This window comes from Eumetopias jubatus, unplaced genomic scaffold, assembly GCF_037043125.1.
Source record: "Eumetopias jubatus isolate StellerSeaLion01/CBP00866 unplaced genomic scaffold, mEumJub1_p1.0 scaffold_5, whole genome shotgun sequence".
Classification (NCBI taxonomy): Eukaryota; Metazoa; Chordata; class Mammalia; order Carnivora; family Otariidae; genus Eumetopias; species Eumetopias jubatus.
The window spans coordinates 134,400,540-134,412,307 of record NW_028274811.1 but is presented as its reverse complement, the minus strand read 5'-3'; the positions used below and the strand labels follow the sequence as shown (position 1 = coordinate 134,412,307).

The 11,768-nt window shown below is 34.3% G+C and overlaps 1 pseudogene; it reads left to right on the top strand.

Annotated features, from left to right (window-relative positions):
• The first annotated feature begins 11,144 nt into the window (after positions 1-11,144).
• Positions 11,145-11,212, top strand: LOC114204906 (U4 spliceosomal RNA; annotated as a pseudogene).
• Positions 11,213-11,768: the final 556 nt, after the last annotated feature.

Genomic DNA, 11,768 nt, shown 5'->3' with positions numbered 1-11,768 from the left:
ATTACACAATCAACTTTTTGTTAATCAAATTTAGTTATTCTCTATTGCTTTCTTTTTATTAAAGATGGGTATTTAGAATTATTTCATCTCCATCACCAATTTCATTCCCCACTTGTTCATATTATAGGTGAAGCACAATTTTTTTATAATAATATTCCAACTCTGCATATTTATTATGTGTCTATTAATGTTATTCACTGGTGAATTTTTTCAGTGTAACTTTGACTTTATTCCAGTTAACAACTGCCACACTTTTTGTTTGCTTACTTTTCTAGGCATTTATTACTAATTATTCCCGCGCTATATAATCACCATTAAGCCTATTTTGATTCAATTTTACCAAAGGTTTTGTTAAATTTTTTCTTCTGGTGCTTTATGTTCACCACTTCTATATAATAGCCCTAGAAATTCTCAGATTTTTGGTGCTTGCTATTTAACTTTCTATTCATTTCCACACCCCCTTCACATGTTGATACTTTTGGTTTGTTCCATCATTTTTAATAAATGTATCCTTACGTTGCTTCTTTACAAATGGCACACATTTGAACTGAGAGCATGTAAGACTTTTATAAAGTCTTGTTTCTACCTACAAACTAGATAGGGGCTTTTGGTTCTTTACTGGCTTGCTCTTTTTGTGGATGCCCATTATCAGACTGAGGAAGTTTCCTTACATTTCTAGCACCTGGTCAATTTAAATAGGTGGTAATTTTATCAAATTATTTTTCTGTATCTACTTACATGGTCAAATGTTTTTGTTTTACCTGTTGTCCTGTACATGTGATAATTTAGATTTTCTTTTTTAATTTTTTAAATAAAAAAGACACCTGTATTAATAATAGTTGGTGAGTTTTGAGAACGATATGCCCATATAACCACTATTACAGTCAATAAAATATTTATATCACTTTATAGAAATCCTTTGTACTCACTGAAGTCAACATCCCCTTGTACTTATTTGCTTTCTGTGTTTTTTTTATTGGGATTTAGAATTTTATAACATTGAATTATATGTATCTTTTCTGTATCACTTCTTTCCTTCAAAATAATGTTAAAAGTTTTGTGCAGGTTGTTAGGTGTATTTGTAGTTTGTTCCTTTTCTATTGCTAAATGGTATATTGTTTAATGAGTTTACCACACATTGTGTATCCATTCACCTTTTGATGGATATATAGTTTGTTTCCAATTTTGGCTGTTAAGAATACACTTGACTATGTGTCTGTGAATAAAAGTCTCTGTGTGGCAATGTTTTTATTTCTCTTGGGTAAATACCTATGAGTGGAATTGCTGAATCATAGAAAAGATGTGTATTTAACTTAAGAAACTGCCAAACTGTTTGCCAAAGTGGTTATGCCCACCACTAAAGCAGTTACATTCTTACCAGCAGTATAAATAAGAGTTCAAATTTGTCCTCTTTTATGTTAACACTTGATACTGCCATGTTTTGTTTTGTTTTAAGTATTTTATTTCTTTATTTGACAGAGAGAGAGCACAAGCAGGGGGAGTGGCAGGCAGAGGGAGAAGCAGGCTCTGCGCTGAGCAGGGAGCCGGATGCAGGACTCAATCCCAGGACCCTGGGATCATGACCTGAGCTGAAGACAGATGCTTAACCGACTGAGCCACCCAGGCATCCTGATACTGCCACCATTGTGAGTATTTTTTGTTTGTTTGTTTTGTTTTTTTAAGTAGGCTCCATGCCCCATGTGGATCCCAACACAGGGCCGAACTCATGACCCTGACTGAAATCAAGACCTGACCTGAGATCAAGAGTCGGACGCTCAAGTGACTGAGCCACCGAGGCACCCCTAATTGTGGTTTTATTTTTTAAAGATTTCATTATTTGAGAGAAAGCGAGAGAGAGAGAGAGCACGAGGGGGGGTGGGCAGAGGGAGAGGGAGAAGAGGGAGAAACATTAACACTAAATGTGAGCAGAGAGCCTGACACAGGGCTTGATCCCAGGACCCCAGGTTCATGACCTGAGCTAAAGGCAGATGCTTAACCACTTAACCGACTGAGCCACGCAGGCTCTAATTGTGGTCTTAATGTACATTTTCCTTGTGGCTAAGAATGCTGAATATCTTTTTTGTGGTTATTGAATAAACATCTGTTTATTTTTTTTTTTGGCAGTGTCTATACAAATCTCTTGGTCATTTTATAGGGATTTTTATTTTTACTATTGATTACATATATACAAACAGGTCTTTTTCTTCTTTAGCTCTACATATTGTGAAAACTTTCTCCTAGACTATGAGTCATCTTTACTTTTTTATTAATGGTTTCTTTTAAGAAGCAGAATATTTTAATTTTGATGATATCAGAATTATTAATATTTTTATTGCTTTTTCTTTTTGTGTCCTATCTAATAAAAATGTCAGAACACAAGTCACAAAATTTTAGTCATTTTTCTTCCAGGTCATTTAATGTTAATGTTTATACTTATTTGATATAATTTGTATATTTATATAACATAACATTTGAACTTGTTTAATATGCATGACATGAAGAAATTTATTTCATCTGTGGGGTCTATGAGCTCAAAATATATAAATAACATGCATAACGTTGATCATTTGAGCTAACAGAATATTTTACACAAAGAAATCTCAATAAGATGATAAAAATGCCTACCAGACATAATGTAAAAATAGACAGAAGTTAGTGTCCTAGGTTAGGCAAATATGTAATTAATTAATATATTCTTAAATAGTTGATATTTACATAATTTGTATGTTTTATCACCAGATCTATAGGTACTATTAAAAAATTTACTCCTTTATGGAACTTTAATTAAAATATGACAAAACGAGAAAATAAATAGAAACATGACCTTACAGAGGTCTCCAAGTGACTCAGAATCTGGACGCAATAGAGGATTCTTGTCTCCTAGACCAGTCAATACCACACCACATTCTACTCACAGGGACGGTTTAATGTTGTTTGGCACAACACACATTGAAAATACATTTCAATAAATGTATTGAAAATTATTTCAAAATAAATTTTTAAACAAAGATTTAACAAACTTTGAATTTGAATGTTTTAAAATCTCATTTGCGGTACTGGATCTTTCCATAATTTTTTTCTAAAGTACACACTGATAATTCATTAAAGAGAACAAAGTAACGGGAGCTTCTGGAATTTTTTGTTGTTATTGTTCTAGATAATTGAAACAAATATATTTTTTAATTCCTTAAAGATCAACAGCTCTCATTTGGAAGAATTAAAGAACTAAAACAGGATGGTAATTCCTTCTTTTTTTATTATGGTTTCTGCAACTGGATATTTTTTCTGTCAAAGGAAAAGAAAAGCTAAACTAACATTCAAAATATCTTTGAATCAGGCAATAATTTTTTGAAAGCAAAAATTGCAAACTCCACATGGTGCTTAATGATAAAGTTCAGGTATAGCTTTTTTAAAATACTTTTGTAAAAATCTAAATGGCATTTTCTACTTAATAGTTTATTGCACTGAAAGAAAATATCTGGGCACTAATCCCATTTCTATTCTCTCACTTTCAGTTACATGATGTATAAATGGGTTCTCTGGACTCTATGGCCAATTCAACAAGGCAAGCACTGTCTATGGTAGCAAGTGATGAGAAATCAAGGTATACATTAACACTAGATGTGTGCACACTGTGTGTGGGTGCGAGAGAGAGAGAGAGCATGTTCCTTAATATGAGTATAACTAAAAAACAATTAAAAAATCACATAAGTATATGAGAATTCTTTTCTTTAACTTCTCGCAAAAATGTATGCTTCGATTTCTTAGAACAAACTTATAAAAGAAGCTGTATGTGCACTTTTTGTCTTGATGAGAACTTGAATGATTGACAAAGTAATTATAGATGTTCTCTATTATGAGTTGGGATTCTGGACCTACATTTTCCATAACCAAAGGACAAAGAGTTTGAAGTTTTTATCAAGACTTTCCCATATTTCTCAGACACTGGGTCTTACTTTTAATACTGACCCTAATACTGATTTTAATATTGATCACCACAGCTGTGAGACTAATCACAGATTTTAAAAGTAACTTTATAAATAACTTACTTCAGTGGTTCTTGAAGTGTCCTCTTGAGAGCAGCAGCATCAGCATCACTTGGAGACATGTTAGAAGTGTAAATTCTGAGTCTCCACCCAGCACCTAATAGATCAGAAAATCTGAGGATCAGGCCCGGGGTCTATTTTAACAAGTTCTCCAGGTGATTCTCACACACTTAATTGCAAACCACTGGCCTAGTTTATGAAAAGATTTTTTTTTTATTCCTGTGTAATAAAATACAAATGTTTATTTAGGTGATCATAATTTTTTTCTGTACACACGTCACTTGGCAAATTACATAAAATTCCCAACTGCGAGTAGTTCACCATATTCATAATGTACAGTGTTCTTAAATTCTCCTCGAACTACAGATCATTCAATTCTCCCATCTAAACACAGCCCAAGCCATTTCCAGTGCCCCTGGCTTTGACTTCTGTTTTCATTTACCTCCAATTACTTATTATTGTAAACTTCCCATACCCAGTTTACGTATTTTTACCACTCAGTAGGTGTGTATAGGCTGCAAATTTCCAGACTCTTCAGAGCATGTTATCTCTTGAGTTGTCAGTTCCTAAGACTTTTGGTCTTATCTTTCCTGCCCTCTCCTCTCAAGTTGGGTTACACTGCTTTTTAAGGAGAGAGGTTGCTGGAAGCATGCCTGCCTAAGACCGCTGTCATTTCTTTCACCTGGAAAATGATACCATGCAAATTTTTAAAGAGTTCCAGACTTTATTCCTTCTTCCCATGCATTTTCAATCAAATAAATATATTTAGAAGCTTAAAAATAGTTCTCCGTAAAATTTTTTAACAAGGGAAGAAAGGACTGTCTCTGGAATCAGAATCCTGGTTCAAATTCTAAGTTGGACAGTAATTAATTAGATCACCTCAGGAAAGTTAATTAACATTTCTGAGACACTGTGTCCTCAAATGTGAAGTAGAATAATCATTTCTGACTTCCAAGTTTGTTGTAATGTTTAAGATAAATTTAGATGAAGCATGTAGCTCCAGACATCAGACTTTTGACAGGAATCAAGAAATGGTCACTCTGTAAATGTAACTTTGTTTGAAAGTCTATAAAATTAACAGATGAGTCCCTTAGGCTATATTTTAACACAGAGAAATATTTCTTTTCATACTGATTACCAAATAATATTGCTATTTTTTCACAAACCCTTTTAGCTAAATAATATTCTAAAGGATGGGTACATAGATGTGTGAGAGAAAAACAAACATTCCCATTCCAATATAAATTATTGCAGAATTTGCCTACATAACCTTTATACAAATTGTCAAATACGAAGTTGAGAACTGGGCTTAAAATAATAAAGACACACTGGGTGTCACATCATTTTATTCTCAAAGCAGTCCTCTGGAGAAGTAGTAGTATTTCACTAGTGTTTCAAACAAGAAAATTAAATCATAGAGACTTTGGTAATCTGTCCAAGGACACAGAGCTAGTAATTGTCAGGATTTAAATGCTAGCAGCTGGTCTCTGGAACCAATACTCTAAGCCAAAGGAGTCTGCTGTATCTTTAAATAAAACGCACCAAAATTAGCCTATCTAGTTATAAAGGCTATCTCTGTGGTCATTTCAAACACACGAATTACAGGACTTCTGTTGTGTTACCTTATACTTTCCTGGAGAGAAGCCACACAGAGTGTTAAACAGACACCCACACATGGAGCAAGGAAGAGGGGCTGGAGAAATGATAGTGGTAACAGGGTAAAGGCATCCGAAGCAGGGCCAGGATTGAGATGTGTGAGAAACTAGAAGTGGAAGTGGACATTTCCGTGTTTCCTTTGGTACTTTCATAACAATTTATGAGCACCAGTTACAGGATCAGAGTACTCAGGTTTTGTAGGAAAAGTCAAGTGTATTATAAAAGGAGGAGTATTGAGGCTGCTCTAGACCCTGGTGCTTTTGGTTTCTTTTGGGAATGAATGTTGAAATTCATGACCAATCCTGATAACCAGACTTTTGTTTTGAAGTGGCTTTATTAAAATATAATTTATACAATTTGGCTTAACTCTAGGGAAAAAAAAAAAAAAATGATGCTAGGACATAAGACCCTGGTTTTCTATAGACTTTTGACTCAAGGGAAAAAAGAGAAAGAGACAGGCTTATTTTCCTCCAAACTGTCTAACCTATTTTCTCAGGAAAGAAAAACAGACAAAGAAATGGGATGACTGCCTTGTCAGGAAATATAAATGGACTATTTGGCTGCAGTTTCTCCTTTTAAAATCTCTTGGGAATTTGCTTAACAGAGAACAGGACACTGATGAACCTGAATAAAAAAGTAACCTAATGACTATTTTTCTCAAATTTATTTCTGCCTTAAGTTTTGCTTTCCTTATGGTATATCTACTCTGACACCAGTGTCTTTTCTTATGAACATATCTCTGCATTAGCACTTCAAGGACTGTGGCAGAATATAGCTCCACGTTAATTTATGTGTCTGAGCACCCTTTAGAAATTGCCATCATTTCCAAACCTGTCTAAAATGCTTGTGTGACATTTTCCCTGAGAAGCTTGACATTGGGATCAGCCTGATTGATTGGGGGGGAGGGGACAGATGTGATATCACACCGAAGTATCACACTCCAATCTGGTTTAGAAAATGGAACAGATAATTTACAATAGTGTAACAGAAAGAGGATTGGAATGTAGTCAGAGAGCCAGGTCCCACTTTTATATCGTCTTTTTAACCTGTATGGCTGTAGTCGGCTCAATATCTTTGCATGCAATAACATATAAGAAACATAAAAAAAAACAAATAACATCTATATATACACCACAGATAGTCACTCTCTCCACAAAAGAGTTAATATATCTTAAATTCAAGGTAAGTTAACTATTGGTAAATACCTACCCTTGCCATTTATGTTCATTTTCCACCGAGTCTTTTTAATTCACTGAATCTTCCAGAGTACCCCACCCCCACAGCCACTGAGAGAATATTGACACATTCTAAATAAAGGTTTGCCATTTTGCAGGATTTTTTGCAGTTTCTGAACATTAACATTTGCCTTCTGGACTACTGTGTAAGAAGATATACTCACATCTTACTATAACCACGCCCTTAGGGTCCTTGTATTTGGATAGCCTTATAAGATATACAACAAGGACCTTTGGCATAACAGGACTTGGCTGTGATTCAAGATAGATTTGCCTTACAACAATGCTCTAAACCAAATAGTTTCCATAGTTTCTAGACTGTCAAAAGAGGATTTCAAAGCATTTTGGTATACTTTTTTTTTTTTAAACCATCCCTTCAGATTTAGAAACTCAGAGATAATACTTTATAATGCTTTCTGGAGGTTAAATTTTGCTTTTCCATTTATGTCTATTCATGTGACAAAATGTATGTCCTCTTTTGCATTTCTAATATGCATGATAATTAGTATTACAATCTCAACTATTTTTTTTCACAACCCTTGAATTACTTAGTCTGTTTTTGTTGTATTCCCAATTAATGTATGCCCTGTGAATTCTCAAATCCTCCAACACCAACTGGGTGTCTAGGAATTCAATTCAATTCTTACACTAACTACCAGGCTTAAGTGTTCATGTCTACAAGATTGCCCTGTACTTCAAATGTCAGCAACAAATACGGTGCCCAAACTGTCCATACCTCTGCCTAGCTGACTACAAATTCAGAGGTTTCCACAACCCCTTTCCCTCAAGAAAGGGATCAGCCTGAAACTAGGCTCACAGAACTCAAGAAAACACTTTACTTAGCTAATTATAAGGACACAACTCAGGATCAGCCAAATGTAAGAGATGCATACAGTATGGAATGGAGTATGGGGTGGAGAGGCACACAAGCTTCCCTGACCTCTTCAACCCAGCATATACATGTGTTCACCAACTCAGAAGCTCTTCCAATGTCATTATTCAAGAGGTTTTATAGAGATTAATCTCCGACATCATTCTCCTCCCTAGAGGTCAGAGGTGGGACTGAAAATTCCAACCCTCCAATCATTTGGTCTTCCTGGAGACCTGCCCCATCATGAGGCTATCTAGAAGTCCCACCTTAACTAGCACAGACTCAGGTGTGATGGAAAGAGGCTTGTTAAGATAACAAAGGATCCTACTCTCAAAATTCCAAATTTTTAGGCTCCTTTTGGTAGGAACCAAGAATAAAGACCAAATATGTGTCTTATTATACAATATGACCATACTTTCATGTTACCTATTCATTTTGGTAAATATTCTCCCAAATACATACACAAACACCATAAAGTCGACTCCAAGAAATTTGCTGATATTTTTCAGTATTTCCCTCGTCCCTTACTTTTATTTATGTACTGTTAAATTAATTGAATAAGGAGTCCATGAGACTGAGGTGGCTCCAATGCTCTGGTAGCCTAGGTAAGCAAGCCAAAATCTAAGGGTATAAATGCCTCAAGGTTTGGAAATTGAAACTGAAAGCTAACCAATCAAAAATAGTCAACAAGGCTCTAAGCTGTAGCCAATCCGTAATTTCCTTGATTTGCTTCCCCTTCTCCCTGAGCTCCTTTTGGGTGGAGCCCTTCTAATCATTTCCAATTTGGCCCTGCCCCATTACAATTTTCACTCAAATAAAGCCTTAAAATGTTTAATATCCCTCCATTTATTTTTTTAACAGTACTTATCTCTTTCTGGATTTTTAATAAAATAAATAATTGCCATATTTTTCTGGCTTATTTATAAAATAAAGAAATTGGATTAATTCATAGTGTAATATCAAGCATTTTATCATAAAGATAAGAACAACAAAGACATTGAAAGATTGATTCAGGGAATGCTCTCTTCTCTAATCCATCATTTTCTGTTCTGTTACTGTCTCTCTGTATCTCTTTCTGTCTCTCTTTTATCTGAACTCAATGCTGTCTTTGTACTATATCATTTGCCACGTTTATTGCTTAGGTTGAATTCCTCTCTGAACAATTTTATTCTGACCCACTGGTTTCGAGACTGGGTCAAAAACCATTCATCTAGCTGAAATAATGACTGGAACCAAAGAATATATCTCATCCTCCTTGGATAAAACTAACTTCAAATTACTTTAGATATGTGTGGAATTGACTTTAAGCAACAAGAATAGAGAAAATCAAGTCAGCAAACTCCATTATATTCAAAATATCAAGTTTTTTGAATTAAAAACTTTATGATTTTTGAAACCTTCAGTTTTTTTTTTCCTTTTTATTCCCTGTAACTCTTTATAAAGGAGAGTGTGGGTTGATTATTTTTTGCTCAACAATGTCCCTTTTAGGTAATTTTATACCTCCTCCTCCTCTTTCACGTTCTCAGAATCAATTATCTCCATCCTGGTTGTACTCCCTAACTTATTGACATTTTCAGACAATACATCTCAGTTCTCCTTTAGGTCCAAAGCTTGCTATTTTTCTAAGTGGAGTTTACATTCTTGTGGATGACATATCCAACAAACTGGGCTTTAATCCTATTTTTCTTCATTACAATGATGTTTTCCTTTATTTTGGTTTTGACCATTCCTGATACCATCGAAAAATTGTACCACCTCTAAAGTCAGTTTCAAACATCCCAAACTCCACCACAAACTCCTCACACTGGCTCAAGCATTACCATTCAAACAGTTCTTCAAACTCATTAATATTTCAAAGCATTCACTTTCCCATCTCTCCACCAGTTCTTTCCTATGTTCAACCCCCTGTTCTTCTATCTTAGCTTATACAATCTTCCCTTTTATTCACTCTTTGTAAATAGCAAGAATGCCTTTAGTCTTTTTTCCTTCTATGTATCTTTGCTGGTTTCTCCTTCCCTACCACCCTTAAGTGTTCAATTTATTCTGCCCTCTGTCTCTTTCACTGGACTGACATACAATTCACTTGCCAATGATTATTTGTTGTTGTTGTTGTTTTTAATCCCTAGCTCAGACATTTCTTATCTTTAGAGTCATTTATCCATCTGTCTGCTGGTGTTACTACACACATTATCTGACTCAAAATTTAAATGTTTAACTGAAATCCAGATGTTCTACTCAAGCATTGTCCAAATCAGGAAGGGATACAACACACACCCATTGTTCATGGCAAAGATCTGTCATGATAGTCATTGGTACCATAGCCAATACCTATCTACCAGCATGTCCCACAAATTTATAACTCCAAAATCTATTTCAAGTATTTCCACTCTCCCCATATCCACAACCACCATCTTCATGTTTACCAAATAGAAATTAAAAATAATGAAGTCATCTTACTTCAGAGCTGAATAGCCTTCAGTCATTTCTCATTTTCCTTAGAAAAATTCCCTAAATGTCACCATGGTCTGAGCAACCCTACATGATCTATTCTTCTGAAAGATTCTCTAATTACTTTTGTCTTTTTATTGCTATGGAATAATTCTAGTATCTCCTAGCCTTTACAAATGGCCTGGGCTTCCTGCTAATAAACTTTCAGCCATATATATTACTCACAATGGAATGTTCCTCTTTCAAGATTCATTTAGCTGTTTCTTGCTTATCCATCTGGCCAAGGCTTAAATTCAGTTCCTTAGACAAGGCTTCATAAATCTTGATTGTCAAGATTAGATCCCTGTATTACCATCTCAGAATCTGTTCATTTCATTCATAGTACTTATTTTAATAATTCTGTATTTTTTTGTTTGTTTAATGCTTACCTGTCCCATTTAACTTTAAGTTTAACAAATTGTTTATTACTATATAGTTAACCCTTAAGTGACTGCCTTCATCTCAGGCTATATAGTTAACCCTTAAAATATTGCTTGGCTTCATAGTAGGTACTCAACAAATGTTTTTAAATAAATGAAAGAGTGAATATTAAATATAACCCCATGTATGCTTGAATTTCATTGTATTATTATGTTCCTATAAAATTACCCTTAATAAAATTAATGTAAACTGAATGGTTTTATTTTTAGGTGACTACAATAAACCTTCATTTTTGTATTCTGATGTCATCTAAATCAGAATGCTCTGGGAAAAATCAAACAAACAAAAGCCCACTACAAACAAAATTAATTGATAAAAAACAAAATGGGAAATGGTGGTTTGCAAATGATATCATATACAAAGATGTAATAACTATGTTCTATAAACAATTATTGAATTTGAAAAAAAAGCTTTGTGCAGTGGCAGTATTGTAGCCAATGAGGTTTATCTGAGGCGCGATTATTGCTAATTGAATTTGGAAAAAAAAAAAGGAGCATAAAACCTATTACAAAAATGGGGAAAAGCAAGAACAGATATAGAAATACTCAACATACAAAAAGATGGCAAGATGCCCACAATCAGTCATACAGAAATGCAAAGTAAAACTACACAGATATACCATTTCTCACGTGTCATCTCTAAGAATGTTTCATGTTAAAGAGTACACAGTATATTTGAAACAGGCACTCTAATAATTGGTTGGTAGAATTCAGACCGGTAAAACAGTTTGGGGGAATGGGCTGCCAAAATATACTAAACTTATATACACAATTACCTATGACTCATCAAGTCTAATTCTAGATATTTAATGCAGCAATTCACCTCCAATATTCTAAAAACATATACTCATGTTTATTCACAAAAATTACTTCTAATTGCAAAACATTGAAAATCACCTATATACAGAGAAAAGGAAAAACAGTTATATAAATTATGGTTCACTCACACATTTCAATACCATGCAGTTGGAAACAAGAATAAAGATTTCCCTGAAGTAACAGGGAAGGGTTTTTAGAGTATTTCTAGTATATG